This window comes from Melitaea cinxia, chromosome 30, assembly GCF_905220565.1.
Source record: "Melitaea cinxia chromosome 30, ilMelCinx1.1, whole genome shotgun sequence".
Lineage (NCBI taxonomy): Eukaryota > Metazoa > Arthropoda > Insecta > Lepidoptera > Nymphalidae > Melitaea > Melitaea cinxia.
Genome location: NC_059423.1, coordinates 8,589,295 through 8,605,468, shown reverse-complemented (window position 1 = coordinate 8,605,468; position 16,174 = coordinate 8,589,295).

Sequence of the window (16,174 nt, the reverse complement as noted above, 5' to 3'; positions counted from 1 at the left end):
TCACAGACAAAAAGAAACCAAATATCAAAACCACTCACTCTCTCTATCCCGTCCCCGTAACGACCAGCCATTACTTATTTTGATTAATGGTCGGCGCGCGTCTATCAATAATTATTTATAATTATTCACTTACGAGTTACCGAGTTAATTATGTTAATTTATATGTTAACACTCGCGCAGTCACTTTTACTGATTATTTACATTTACTATAGTAATGGTTGAAAGAGTAGGCAATGTCCCGCAGCTGAGCTAAGACCTCCCGTACATAGAAGAGTATGATTTTAAACAATTAGCTCCGATGTAGGCAAATAATTTAATAATCTAAAAACGAGTGCGCTTTAGACCAGACGACCAAAGTAAGACTTACGAAACGTAACTCTTTCTATCTTTACTAACTTATATCTCCCTTTCAATTTCGTTCACCTCGCCCGATCAAACTTTTCGTAACGCTCCCGTCCCGCAAACACCAGCTTACTTCCTAAGAAGTTTTACCTCAAAAATTTAAATAAAAAATTACATCACTCAAGTAGGCTTCAAAAGTACCTTTAAATCATCATTTTACAAATTAAAAATAATATTTGCTTAAGTTAATAAATATTATAGTTATAGGGAAGTTACCACAGATTCGGAATGTGGATTCTGCAAAGAATACTTCGCAATAATATCCGCAGTTACTCTTTTTTAAGGTAAAATAATAACTACACCACTTGAAAGCAGTGTTACTTGGTTGTCATCTTCTGTAAGGTTGCGCACTCCTCCAGTCGAACTGCTCCAGCAAAATATTTCCTATTGCCCTACTTCAAGTGAAAGAGCCCAGCGATAAATTATTAGTCTCCTAGCTATTGCCTATTTTAGGGTCTGTTTAGGGCCCGTGACTTTTCACGTTTTGGACACCTCCCCCTACTTATTACGCTGTCGCGCTTTCAATGTGATAAATGATTGCGTGATTTAGTACAGCATACAGATTAACAATCAGGTTTTTTATTAAACTTTGTAGAGGTACAATAAAGCCCCCACATCCTCCTATTTTATGGACAACCCCTTACTCGCGGAAATATTTTGGGCCAGCGATTCCTGGTTTAAATATTGATCAGGGATCTTAGCCAGGGTCTCTAATAGGTTATAAATGACTTTCTGTTGTGAGAGATTATAAAGCGCCCTTTATTTTATTTTGGCCTAACTTTAAGATGAATCAGTATTTACTTATTACTTTGATAACATTTTAAGTTTTTGCATTATTTCAGCGAATAAAGTTAATATTTAATAACAACTTACAATTGCAATGTATTTTCCGAATAAAATATTTTGTGATTAAATAAATACAAATATAATACAACGTAAATAGACGAAAAAAATAATCAAGTAAATAGCCGTTATCAAAGATAACTCAAAACGTGGTGATTAAATCTCAATTAAATGGAACTACAAGACAAGCAACAACTTTCGGTTTAAATAAGATTTATCAAAATCGGTAAATACAGTGAAATGTAATGGTGTTATAATATAACGTAAGTTGACGAAAAAAGTCAAGAAAATACGCATTATTAGATATATCTTGAAAATTCAGATCTCTGATAAATTAAAATAGGACCACAGGACTCGTACCACCTTTCAATTTAAAATATTATCGAAATTGATCCACCAAGTCAAAAGTTCTGAGGAGTGATGCATAAAAAATACAATCGAATCGAGAACCTTCTTCTTTTTTCAAAGTCTGTTGGTAAAAACAAAGAAATTTAAAAATATTTTATTACACAACTGCGAATTTTAACAAACCACGAAAGATCAACCAAAAGTCCACAACGCAACATTTCACATGATTCGCCAAACTTTTCCAATATTAACATGACAAAGGCGTCTAGACATACAAATATTGACTATTTTTTTATTTAAAAAAACATATAGAGGAATATAAAACATATTTACTAGTACTTAGAGTCTATTATTGCTTGGATAGAATATACATTTTCAAGTCAATTTTATCTATGTAATTAGCATAATGTAATATCTCTAAGTGTTTAATTTTAAATATATATTTATAAATCAGATATATTATTAGGAATTTGTTTTACTGTAATCTTATCTCGGAGCTAATGGCTCTCTGAATATTGATATAAGCTTATTAATAGTTCTACTTATGTTGAAAGTTAGATACTTTTAATTTTCATTATTTATTGTACGAGAAATTGGATCGAAGGCTATATTTCTTTTTCTTTTAGAGATTACATGCATTATCACATCATAATGTAAAGATTATTAGAACATTAATATTTTTTATATAACTACAGTAGCAAACATGCTGTGTGGCTACGGCAGTAAAGAGCCATCCCCTCTCTACCCGTGGGTGTCGTAAGAGGCGACTAAGGGATAGCACAGTTCCACTACTACCTTGAAATTTAAAAAGACGACCGATGGCGGGATATCCATCAAATACACAGGCTGAAGATAGGCAGCAGAGTTTTCCGTGCGACAAATCCAGCCCTGCGGTTACCAACCCGTCTGCCCAGCGTGGTGACTATGGGCAAATCACATGAGTCTACGCCGTTTTTGGCGTGAACTTGTGGAGGCCTATGTTCAGCGATGGACTGCGATAGGATGAAGTGATGATGATAATGACAATAGCAAACAAGCGTACGATCCGTCTGATGGGGAGGGCAACAGCACAACACATCTCCAGGAACTCCTGCAGGTGTTAGACCTGACCTTGACCATATATTGTAGGAGTAATTTGTCTAGAGCGAGATCACTAACACGGCAAAGGTATAACACATTTTTTTTGACCGGAACATCTCAAAATCAGAAGCAGGCCGACTGGTAAAGTGCCTCGACCTTACAGAAGATCACAGCTAAATAATACTGCTCTCAAGCTATGTTGTGTTCCTGTGGGAGTAAGGTAGAGAGCTGCTGGACAGGGTAAGGCAACGCGATTGCGATGCTTCTGGTATTGCAGGCCTCAATAGTCTAAGGTAATCGCTTTCCATCAGGTAGGCCATAGTTGTGTTAGCAGATCTTGTCATATATGAAAGAAAATTACGAGATAAATGAAAATAACAAATACTAAAATATAACTCGAACGAACCCGAGAGAGTAGATTATATCTAAATCTAGTCTGTGAAATAATTAATGCTATCAATTAGTATTCCGTACTATTAATACGATGCTATAAATTAAAACATTAGTTATTTTAATGCACTAATTACCCACTGGAGCTACCAGCTATTAGTGTATTCGAAGAATAGAACAGAATAAAAAAGTGTGCCTCAGCTCTGACACGCGACCGGAGTTAACCTTATTTTATTAACGGCCTTGAAAAAAGGAGGAGGTCCTCAATTCGACTGTATTTTTTTTAATGCGTGTTACTTTATAGGAGAAGGGTCAGAGCTCTGCCCCTTCTCCTACACGGGGAAAGAGGCCTATGCCCAGTGGGATAATACAGGATGAAGAGTACTTCATAACTTTTTACTGGGTGTACTGATTTTATGACTCTGTTTTTAATCGAAAGGTTGTGCTTGTGATATAATTCTGTTTTAATTTGGTCTAGATTTATTTATTTATTACTTCCTGCTTAAATATAGTCAAACACATTTACGTAGTAAAAAAAAAGAAAAAAACAGCAGTACAAAAATAAAATTAAACAAAAAGTAGTTACTATGACAGCATGCAAAGGCGTTCTTATTGCTTCTTGATTGCAGCTTAATTCACCAAGCTATTCCACTGCGGGTTGGCGGATGTGTTCCCTACTATGAGTAACTACCGCATCAGCTATTTACGATAACAACCGGGACCGACAGCTTAACGTGCTCTCCAAGGCACGGTGGGAGACCCACAAGGACACTCAGACCGGAACTAAATATTTGTACCAATACAAACATTGAGTAATTGAAAAATATTTAAACTTTGACTGCCCCTGAGCACAACCCACTAGACCAGAGCGGTCGTCTATCCATCAAGGCCACAAAAATCCTTCAAGAGGATTCCTCAAATTTTTCTTTTATAAATTTATGGAACAGATCCGAATGTGAGTTTGTATTTTTCATAATTTTGTCGTCGTCTGAACGTTTGTGATTTTGTAATATGTGTTTCTGGTGCCCGGCACACGAGAATATCCAAGAGGGGACCGTTGAGTGTGAGGCGTTTATTTATTATTTATTTGTTTTAGGTCAACATGTTCTGTCCATGAAGCCACGATGGTTTGTTAGTTAATAATATAATCGGGAAAACCATGTTTGAGTTGGTTTCGCAGTCGTCACCTTGCTCCGAGGGCCGTCGTTTCGATTCCCACCCCTAGAGGCGAAATGGGTTTGAGTACAATTTGTCAGTATTTTTTACATGTATTATGTCATAACCTTTAACTGTACCGTTTTGATGATCAAATAAAAAGCTGGATAAATTAAAGCGATGCTTGTCATGTGTCCCATTTGAATTTGGGCGAGATCTGACTGAATTGACTATTTTACTGACTAAAACCTTTTTTTTTTTGTTTGTGATCAAACACAAATATTTTTACATGGTTTATATTATGCTTATTTCAGGTGACAGTTGCCGGGGCGAGGTGGCGAATGCTAGCGCGACCCCACCTCGCCCCACCCAGGCGGACGACTGCTCACACGTGGTGGTTTTTTAGTCAGTAGTCTGACATAACCCTCTGGTGCCCCCGCCCTGGATCCATTATGAATGTTCCCCACGTAAAAAAAAAGGTGACAGTTGCCTTTTGCAAGCCTTTAGTTGCCTACATTAGTAACAGCCGTGTCTGTATGTGTGTATCAAACATATTATTCGTATTATAAATACATCATTGTATAACCCATCCAATAAACAGTCACGCTAGCGTCTAGACTTACACATTCAGGTTTAAGTCCTCGTTTATTTTATTTATTGTAAAAATTATTGTCCAAACATTGCGATCGTAAAAATATAAATTTTAATATTATTAGTTTACTTGACGTTGATTTATCAGCCTTTATAGGATTTAAATTAAAATTTCGCTAAAAAAACTCCCGACCCCGTCTCATAAATAACGACCTGTTCGTAAATTATGTTTTTAATATATATTATTGATATTAAATGTGTAACGCTTTTCAATGTCATATTATATAAGAAGCGTATTGGAAGTAATATCGAGTTATAATGTATGTTTGTCTGTTGTGATGACATTGGACAGTCCTGCTGGGGAAGTACCTCGAGCTTATCGAAAATCACAGCTAAATGGTTTAAGTGTTCCTTCACATGCCATCAGGTGGGCTTTAAGGTTGTTTCATCGTCATCATCATCACTTCAGCCTATCATAGTCCACTGCAGGACATAGACCTCTACAAGTTCGCGCCAAAAATGGCGTGAATTCATCTATGTTGCCCAACGTCATCACGCTGGGCATGCGGGTTGGTGACCGCAGAGCTGGCTTTGTTGCACCGAAGACACTGCTCTTCGTCTTCGACCTGTGTATTTCAAAGTCAGCAGTTGGATGGTCATCCCGCCATCGGCCGGCTTTTTAAGTTCCAAGGTAGTAGTGGATCTGTGTTATCTCTTAATCAAGAATAAGAGAGGGTTGCTATATTCTTTACTGCCGTAAGGTTATTTTCTATCATAATATTATAAATAATATATCTACAGCTCAGCAATCCACATTGATGGACAGTATTAAGCAGAAATCTTGTTAACTACACAAAAACAAGAAAGAACTAAAAGTCCATATGTAGGAGCAAGTCAATTTAAATCGACAAAACAAATTCACGCCAAATGAAATATATAAATAAAATCGATTCCACAAACGAGGCGGTGATAATTAGAAGGAAATCGAATCGTGAAAGAAAAAAAAAACAAATCGAGAAACTCTTTTTTTGAAGTCGGTTAAAAACTTTTAAACATAAAAAATCGGTATTTCGTCCAATCGTTTCACAAATTGATCGTAACATTTATTACCTGTGACGGCTGTTAATTTGTCGATCCTACGGTAATTGAGGACGCAGGCGTCGTTTGATACGCTCGACATTTTATTAAGAAACTCGCTCTATCCTGTGGTTTCACTTGCAGTAGTTCGCGAATCCCATACTTGTTATATACATCTATACAAATAAAATTGGAGTGTCAGTTTGTAATATTAAAATAAACGCTTTTTACTAAATGCATATGGATGTATACACCGTACATATATATACCAAAATAACATTTTTTATAATTTTTTTCCGTCTGTCTATCTGTTTGTTCCACTAATCTCTGAAACAGCTGTACCAATCGTACCGTTTTGACGGGACTTTCAATGGCAGCTGATGTAATAAGAAGTAACTTATGCTACTTTATTTTAGAAAATTATTTATTTTATGACTGCGAACTGAACAATAATTTTTGTTAAATTCCACGCGGACAACGTCGCGGGCACAGCTAGTATGTATATATTTAACTCACACACTCACAGATAAATTATAAAATAATCCTGATACGCTTTGAACTGTACTCTTTTGTGTTATATTAATAACTAGCTGCGCCCTGCGGTTTCACATCCGTTACTTCTAGGACAAAGATATCCTATAGCATAGCTATACAAAAAGTTTTTAATTCAAATCATTATATAGCCTAGTTTTTTTTTTATTTTATTAATTTCGAATCAGCAGTTCCTGAGATTATCGTAAACAAACAAACAAACTTTTTAGCTTTATAAGATTAGTATAGATGTACAGATTTGCTCGCAAATTTTTTCGTATTTAATAGAAAAAGACTGGCTATTTTATATCTACCTGTGCGGTAAACACGCATTTTCCAGGATCAAAAGTAACCTATATATTGCTCTACAATCTCATTTATCTTCTAGTGAAAGTCCCATAAAAATTACTTCAACTGTTCCGAAGATTAGCTACGACAAAAAGAAAGACAGATAAACAGACAGAAAGACGGAGAAAAACTTTCCAAACACTTTTTTGTTTGTGTTTTAGTATCGCGTAAATAACTAAATGCACTCGAAAAAACACTTTGAAATCACACAGACATTTTAATTTTATTTATATGTATAGATTCTTGTCTGCAAATTCTAGATTCCGAATCGGTAGAAGAAGAAGAAATATACTTTATTGGGCATAAAAGTACAGGGAGGGATCTTCAAAAATAAAAACTAAAATAATATGCACAAAGGCGGTCTTATCGCTAGGTAAGCGACTTCTTCCAGACAACCTTGGGGTAGAGGAGATTTTAAACAAAACAGAGTAGGGTCATCAAAACGGCAAAACAAAGTGAATCGAATCCTACAATCTAATAATATAATAATAATAATAATATAAATAAATAATAAACTTAGTACCTTCACTTTTAACTATAATTTAAATATTAATTGCAAAATGTCAATCCCAATTTGCTTCTGAAAACCTTCTGAGAGTTATTTTTGATTTTGATTTTAAGAAATAAATAAAAAGATCGTGGGAACTAGAGGATTTTATTTAACGTTTTTGCAGAAACTACAAGACCTTTAGACCTCCCAGTGGGGTTGAATTAACTAAAGATTCACGTGGCTTCATTCATTTCATTCATTTCTTTGGATCAATGGTTTCACATAGTAAGAATAGCTTTCGGTTGTGCCGCTGGGCACGGTTGATTCCGCCAATGTCACGTTGACTGGAGAATGACGATGACGATTCAGCCTGCAATATCCCACTGCTGGACATGGGCTCTTTCTATGTAGGAGAAGAATGGAGCTTAATTCAGATTGGAGAATTCACGAAGGATACTGATCGGTGTGGTCGAGATTACAATCTCAGTATAATTTTTAGGAGTCAAAAATTTAGTAATTCTAGTCCCCTATCGGGGCTTTCAGCACCGGTTGTTATCACAAACAGATGATAGCGATCGTTACTCATAGTAGGTAATATAGCCGCCAACTCGCAGTGTAGCAGCGTGGTGGATTGAGCTCCGACCCTTCTTCTGTGGTGAGAGTGAAGCCAATGCCTAGCAGTGAGATGTTACAATACGTGATGGCTTAACGTGCTTTTCGAGGCAAGGTGGGGAGACCCCCAAACCGGAATAAAATATTTATATAAATATAAATATCCATCCCGAGCGGGAATCAAATCCCGCAAACAGTCGGTGAAGAGCGCTTGCTACAAACGAAAATAGTATTTTAAAACTAATTTCTTGTGTCTTGAGATCCATTCAATGTATCTGACCTTAAAAAATAATGACATTTACAAATAAATTTAAAACCATTTTTTTCTTAATAAGCGTGACCTCCCAACCAGCTAGTTAACGAAAACTCTATTTTGACAATTCAATAGAAAAATAGATCCAATTAAATTATGAAAAAAAAGACCTACCAAATATAACCCGCCCAAATTGAACACTACCCGATAATGTTCTATGTTTACGGAACTTTACAAACTTCGTTGGAATGCGAAACCTTCTCAATCGAGTAGGTTTAAATCACATTTGAAAAAGACCTTTTTTTTGTACTATTCGATATTTGACAATAGTTGAATTCGGTTAGTTAGAGCCAGTCACACGTATTTTTTATTTTTCGTACAAACTAACGAATCTACAAGCTATTATATACCTTATTCCATTTACAAATAAAGCTTAATTTGGTCTGTACAGTGATGTCTGTCGAGACGTTTCTGTGCAAGAGATTTTGAGATGTAATAATAAAGAAATTAGAAAGATTTTCCTTTGAAGTAAATACATGAATAACACAATATGTGCCAGTCATTTTCTCTGTTCATTATTAAAGGGTAGCTTGTTAAAAATAAACTTTAGTTCATCGCCAAAGGAAAATATATCCTATGGTATTGAGTCTAGGTCGAATTTCCTTTAAATTTCTGTTTGCTTTTATAAAATACCACCATTCAGATTTTTTCCTTCATTGGCTTTTATGAGAAATTATTCTTTTGAAAGCGTTTTCGCGAAATAAAAGAGTTCAAGAAAGGCCTGTGTTCAAAGAGTGCAGGACTAATTAATAGTATGTCATCTGATTGCCCGAGTTTAACGTTTGTTCGCGTATTTACCGACGTTTCTGGAATTGGGTGTTGTGTTACACGTCGTTTTGTAGGACATATTTTGGTACGTATGTTTTATCTATACTAATATTATAAAGCTGAAGAGTTTGTTTGTTTGAACGTACTAATCTCAGGAATCACCGGTCCGATTTAAAAAATTCTTTCAGTGTTAGATAGCCCATTTATCGAGAAAGGCTTTTTTTTATGTCACTAGGTCGGCACACAAGCGTAGGGCTCACTGATGGTAAGCGATTACCGTAGCCTATAGACGTCTGCAACACCAGAAGCATCGCAAGCGCGTTGCCGACCCAATCCCCAATCCCCCCAGGAGCTCTGATCACCTTACTCACCAACAGGAACACAATACTGCTTGAAAACAGTATTATTTTGCTGTGATCTTCTGTAAGGTCGAGGTTACTACCCCAGTCGGGCTGCTCCATATTTTGAGCAGGAAATTCCTGCTGTGCCCTACCTCAGTTATCAGGCTATAGGCTATAAGTCATTACGCTGAGACTGTTAGGAGCGGAGCACCAATGAACAATGTTCAAAATCGTTTTTTTTTTTTCATGTTATCTTTGGAGTGGGCGGACGTTTAAATTTAATTTAGATCTAACAAATGCCTTTCGAGTTATATCTAATAATACCTATTTAATTGACAATTTTTTTATCGACTTACGTTGCACCGCATAACTTATCACTGGGTGGAGCGATTTTGATGATTCTTGTTTTAATCGAACGCTGATACCATGTGGTGACATTTAAATTTGATCTGATAACTACTTTTTGAGTAATCTTTAAGAATATTAGAACGTGAGCTTATATGGCGGATATATTCCCTACTATGAATAACGATCGCTATCAGGTCTACATGATAACCACCGGGACTGACGGCTTAACGTGTTCTCCTAGGCACAGTGGGGAGATCCACAAGGACTGCACAAACACCCAGACTACGGCAAATATATGTTTGGCCAATAAAAATGTTTATCGTGTGCGGGGATCGAACCCGCAACCGCCAGCGCAACAAAAACTAACCAGTGTTGTGATTGTTGCACTGACGCGTCATCAAGTAACGAGTAATCTTTAGTGAAGCGTATTTACTTGACTAGTTTTTGTCTACCTACGTTGTATTACTTGTCGATGTAATTGAAGTCGGTTTTTTTTTTTCGTTTGCTAGCAAACATAATTATTGATATTAGGAATTGTATGTAGTATAATTAAGCGTACCCTTTACAATAAAGTTATATATTTTTTTTGCTGTTTTTCAACAGTTATATATATTTTTTACACTATATATGTATAATACGGTATTATTTCCGCATGACAGGAATATTTTAATAAGATATAGAGATACTTGCCGCGGTCTGTGCTTTTGTGTTTGTTTTGAGTGTTTCCGGGACCCCGCGGCACAGGATTTATATCCTATTTAGGGATCTTTGACTGTAACGATGACCCGGCGAAGTATATAGATGTTTTTATTTTTTATTTTATTTTTTTAATACAAACCTTGTCGTGTCAAAAACGAAAAAAAAACCCAGTGTGCTTTAGATCACACGACTGAAGCAAATCTTCTTTAGCACCATCTAACTTAAATCTCCCTCTCAACTTCCGTTCGCCTCTCCCGATCACATATTTCGTAACGCTCTCGTCACGCATTTACCAGCTTACTTCACAAGTCAAGCGTGCGTAAAGAAGTTTTTTACTTTTATTTTAACTTATATTTATTTAATTTTTTTCGCTTCAGCCTGAAATATCCCACTACTGGGCATAGGCCTCTTTCTCCATGTAGGAGAAGGATCAGAGCTTAATCCACCACGCTGCTCCAATGCGGGTTGGCGGATATATTCCCTACTAAGAGTCACGATCGCTATCAGGTATACACGATAACAACCGGGACCGACGGCTTAACGTGCTCTCCGAGGCACGGTGGAGAGACCCACAAGGACTGCACAAACACCCAGACCACGGCAAACATCTCTATGGCCAATACAAATGTTTGTCATGTGCGGGGATCGAGCCCGCAACCGCCAGCGCAACAGAAACTAACCAGTGCTGTCACCGTTGCTCCAACGCGGCAATAATTTATTATTAATGTTTTTTTCTTCGCCTCGCCAGCAACGTTTCTGTTTATGTACGAGTAGGTACAGCGAGAGGCGCGCCTCTTGAATATTTATTTAAGCGCTTCGAAAGTATTCGTTAAGGGCGGGCTTCTGAGGACGTCGGTCGGGTGATGTTTGTTTACATTAAGATGACGTTCCGGTTAACCGGATGAGTAGAAAGAATTATTTTGTGTTATTATGGTTTTGTTAAATAAGCGCTCTGGTGCTTTGGTCTGTGCTGCCACGTATGAGCCTCAACACCAGCGGTCTTCAGATTCGATTCCCGATGCGATGGAGATTTTATTTGTACAAATAAGTATCTATACCTTTCCGGTTTGGATGTCTGTCCTTGTTCTCCATCGTGCTCCGAAGAGCACGTGAATCTATCGGTCCCGGTTGTTGTCATGTACACCTGATAGCGATCGTTACTCATAGTAGGGAACATATCCGCCAACCCGCAGTGGAATAGCGTGGTGGAGTAAGCTGCGATCCTTTTTCTACATTAAAAAGAGGCCTATGCGTATTAATGGGATGTTACAAGCTGAGTCGAATCGAATGTTGTTTTAAAGGTTTTCACACAAAGAAAAAGAAAAGGATGAGGTTCTCAATTCGATTTGTATCTTTTTTATGTATGCAGTCCACTGTTGGACATAGGCCTCCACAAGTTCGCGCCAAACATGACTAGAACCCATGTTGTTTGCCCATAGTCACCACGCTGGGTAGGCGGGTTGGTGACCGCAGGGCTGGCTTTTTCGCACCTAAGACGCTGCTGCCAGTCTTTGGCCTGTGTATTTCAAAGCCAGCAGTGTGATGGTTATCCCGCCATCGGTCGGCTTTTTAAGTTCCAAGAAGTTAGTGGAATTGTGTTATCCCTTTTTATGTATGTTACTTCAGAAATTTTGACTAGGAGGACTGATTTCGATAACAAAAGTTATTCCATTAATTTTAATCATCAAAATAATTCTATATTTATAGTTTAAAGGCTTTATAAGATGCCGTTTTTTGCACGTTGTTGCATGTATGCATGTGCACATATGATAATCATTCTGGTGTAGTGGGGTTGTAGTCCCCTTCATGCTGATGCTGATGCTCTGAGTGTATGTCCTCATGGGTCTTGCCGCCGTGACTCTGAGAGCACGTAAACACGTAAAGCTGTCGATTTTGGTTATCATAGACATGTCATAAGAAAAAATACTCTTAAACTCAAAATTCAAGACTGGTTCCCTTGTGCGAAAGTATAAAAAACAAAATGTGTACTAATTATAAGTTATTATTATTTAGCGTCTTCGGTGTGACAAAACCAGCCCTGCGGTCACCAACCCGCCTGCCCAGCGTGGTGACTATGGGCAAAACACATGAGTTCGCGCCATTTTTGGCGTGAACCTGTGGTGGCCTATGTCCAGTAGTGGACTGCGAAAGGCTGATGAATTGAATTAATTGTGATTACTTAACGAGTTCTAGCATATATTTCAGCCAACTGAGATTGAATCGTGATAGTTTGACCATGTTTCATATATTTATTATTTTGATATAAGAGCGAACAAAATTTTAATAACTACAAGACACAACAAAGCAGATCTGCACTAGTACCTCTTGATAGTTCAACGCCCGCAGCTTACATCTATTAATTCCAAATTTTTTGCTCAACTCTGTGATATTAAGTCTTGTATTCAACAGATATCATAAAATACAGTATAAGCAGCTTGGAATAATTTATTTGTGTCATTATCTTACATAGATAATAAAAGTAGTTTTTTATGTTTTATTTGCCTGAATTTAATTTGAAGATATCGTGACATTGCAATAATGGCGCAAATATTTAAAACAGCTGAGACCAGCGACGTCGTTCGTATTTCAATTTCCATATCAATACATATGCTATGATGGATCATAGAAATTTTCCAATTTTCTGTAAAAGTGTTTGAGTCAGCTGTCTTCGACGTTTTAAACTACTTGTTTTTATCTCACTGTGGTGGTAACTAACCTACGACCCGTCTGGTGGGAAGCGATTACCGTACAGACGCCTGCATCACCAGGAGCCTGTCTATTACCACCTGCTCCAAAGTGCTCTCTACTATACTCACCACAGGAACACAACACTACATCAGAGCCAGTCCTGGATTTATAAGTAGGCCTTATAGGCCGCGGCCTAGGGACGGCAGCGTCCTAAGGGTGGCAAAAATTGTATATCTTGTTTCTTTTTTACGTTCTCTTACTTAATGACTAATTCATTTGTTTATTTAACTTTCATTCGTTTATTTAAATAACAATTTTTATTGAAACATGGGGCGGCAGAAATAAAGTGGCCTACACTCATAAAAAAATATAAATCCGGCGCTGGTGAGAGCTGATTTGTCTGTGATCTTTTGTAAGGTTCTGGCACTTCCCCAGTTGGATTTCGAATTTTGAGCTGGATATTTCCTGCTTTGCTCTACCACTGAATACCTACGCATGTCCCTTGACATCTTTCCACCTTACCTTGGATTTCTCTCTTGATCTTCTTCCGGGGTGATAAAACCTGCACTGCTAAATTGTCACCGTAGTCTGGCTACCTCCTTTTTGCCAGACCATACCGTCACAGCCTACTTTCTAGCCAGCATCTTGCTTAGAAAAGACTTCTTGTGACTTGATCCCAAATAAGCTGTACCTAAGCATGTTTGGTTCAAGAGTTTTGATGGAGCGCGCCATGTTTAAGTACAGATTTTATTTAAAGAGTAACTGCGGAGGTCCCTGGCGACTCTTCCCTAAAGAATCTACATTCCGAATCAGTGGCAGTGGTACCTTCACTATTAACCGAGGTTAATCATTTAATTTGTAAAATTACGATAGAAGGTGCTTTTGAAGGCTGCATTCAGCCTGTAACATCCCACTGTTGGTCATAGGTCCCGTCCTCTACGTAGTAGAATTGGAGCTTAATCCACCACGCTGCCTCTACGTAGAAGAATTGGAGCTTAATCCACCACGCTGCTCCACTGCGGATAATATTTTGAAGCCTATTTGAATAAAATTATTTTTGATTTTTGGGCATGTTTCTGTCAATATGTCTAAGTTTTACTGAGTTGTATTATATAATGTTTTGTTAACTTAAATGAGTTCGATCATATAACCAGGTCAAATTTTTCAAAATAAGTAACATCTGGAATTAATGAGAAATAAATTGTTACGGTAATGAGAAGTAACTCACCTTCTTGTAAATGCTTATATGACAAACAACTCACTACAGACCTGGTGGCGAATGCTAGCGCGACCCCGTCTCGCCACACCTGGATCCCCCCCCCCCCCCCCGCGGATAGCTATTCGTATTCACACGTCGGAGTTTTTAGCCAGTAGGAGTCTGACATAACCCCTTCAGTACCCCCGCATCGGAGGAATGTATACCAATGTATGAACTAAAGGTACCTGGTGTTTTGGTGATGTGGTCCGGATAATTTTTAAAGGTTATTTTTGTGTCATTAACATCGTCATATTACTGAAGAATGAGTTTTTATAATTTACGTGGGATTGGTCTTTCGTTATTATTGAACATGAGAGCGGAATAGATACTTTGTTTATACCTACATTTTTTGTTCCTTATTTATAATATTTCTTATAAAATTTGATTCGTATTAGATGTTAATTAAAACTGTATCTTCTCAATCTCTCAATTTTTCATTTAAGTGTATATTTGTTATATTTGTTAGTTTTTATGTAATAAGTAATTTTGAAAACTTTCAGTGTGTTTTAACCACTTTTATTGCAAACAATATTTTCTGTATTAAAATAAAAACAACAATTTATAATTTGTAACTAAATATTGTCAACCTTGAAGACTTCTTTAATTTTAACAATGTCAACTTGTCATTTTCAAACTAAAATTTTTCTTTAATACAAGTAGGTCGGCAAACAAGCGTACGGCTCACATGATGGTGAGCGATTATCGTAGCTTATAGACGCCTGCACTACCAGCAGCATCGCAAGCACCTTGCCCACCCTATCACGACCTTGTCCAGGAGATCTAATATTAAAATGTAGCTATTTTTAAATTGATTATTGTATTTGCCACCTTGACTTTTCGTTTTTGTTAACCTTTTTGAAAGAGTAGATATTTTTTAACGTTCGTTAAATGTGTACAAAATACTTTAAAATACTTAAAATCCCAAAATACTTTTATTTTAACAATCGAATTATGATTTACAAATCACTAAACAGAATAAATATGTATCTAAAGCTGTAAATGTCAGTCTATTTTCGAGATCGTTTCTCGGTAACGATGAATTATTTATGAGGGCGGGGCGGAGAATAAATGACAAAGGAATATTGAAATGGAGTCATTTCATTTATTGTAATTATTATCATTATACATCTATTTACATGACTTAAGGCTACCGTCTGTATGGAGCCTGTGACGACTGCGATAGCTATAATGGTATCATAAGACTGACTTTTATTTATTTATTTAAACGCGATAATTTGAGGAACCGCTAAATTTGGAAAGCTATTGGCAATTTTTTCTCAAATTAAATGGTGGGACACCACGTGGCATAGTCAGTCTATATATATAAACTATACTATAGAAACAAAAATTAATTAATTGCATATATTATTATGAAGAGAACTTGTATTAAAAATATTTATATATATTTATGTTGTTCACGAGTTCTATTATTGAAGTTTATTTTTATATGTATGTCGTCACAGGTTACATATGTAATTAATTTAATTTACAAAATGTACAAAATATAAAACCATTTTTTATACAAATATTTAAACAGAAAATTATCAAATTATTTGTTTATATTTTACACATGTTGTAAATAATTATAAAAACGGCGCGCACTTTCACTAATTATTATATTAATATTATTTATTATTAATTATTAACAAAATAAATATCACCCCGACAAACAATTACTGGCACATTTTTACAATAAATAAAAATAAAGTATTTGGTATCGAAACACTCATATCACGTGTCTTTGCTCGCACTGAAAAAATAAATGAAGAAATGGGTAAACGAATAAATTAATAATTAGTAAGTAATCCATATGAAATTTACGCTATGACCACTTTTTAACCATTATTTATGTGTTTTAATATTACACCGCGATGTATAAAGGTTTTACCAAA